The sequence below is a fragment of the Myotis davidii genome, unplaced genomic scaffold, assembly GCF_000327345.1.
Source record: "Myotis davidii unplaced genomic scaffold, ASM32734v1 scaffold88, whole genome shotgun sequence".
NCBI lineage: Eukaryota > Metazoa > Chordata > Mammalia > Chiroptera > Vespertilionidae > Myotis > Myotis davidii.
The window spans coordinates 2,699,530-2,699,941 of record NW_006300377.1 but is presented as its reverse complement, the minus strand read 5'-3'; positions in this window follow the sequence as shown (position 1 = coordinate 2,699,941).

Genomic DNA, 412 nt, shown 5'->3' with positions numbered 1-412 from the left:
ATAGTTGTTTCCTGCTTTCTGTTATGTTTCAAACCGTATAAGCCAAAATTTGATCATTTCTTCCAGCAAATAATCTCCAAGATGGTAGGTTGTTTTTTCTTTCTTGTCTTTAATCCTAGTAAAAGAGCTATATCACAAAGTCCCATGTATGTCTGGTTTATGCGCCATATATTAGAATTTATAAAATATCCTATGGGGGAGAAAATATTCTGTGGTGAAAGAGGTTTGGAAAATGTTCTAGCCTCAGTCTTTCTGCAGACTCGCATTTCTGGACAGCACCTGGATTTACCACAAGCATCTCAAACTTCCCCAAAGCCAGCTTTCTCCTCCCCTTGACGACCAAGCCCTCCTCCTTTTGCGGACACAATCCCACCAATCTCTGAGGTCTTAAAACTGAGGACTCTTCTTGGAC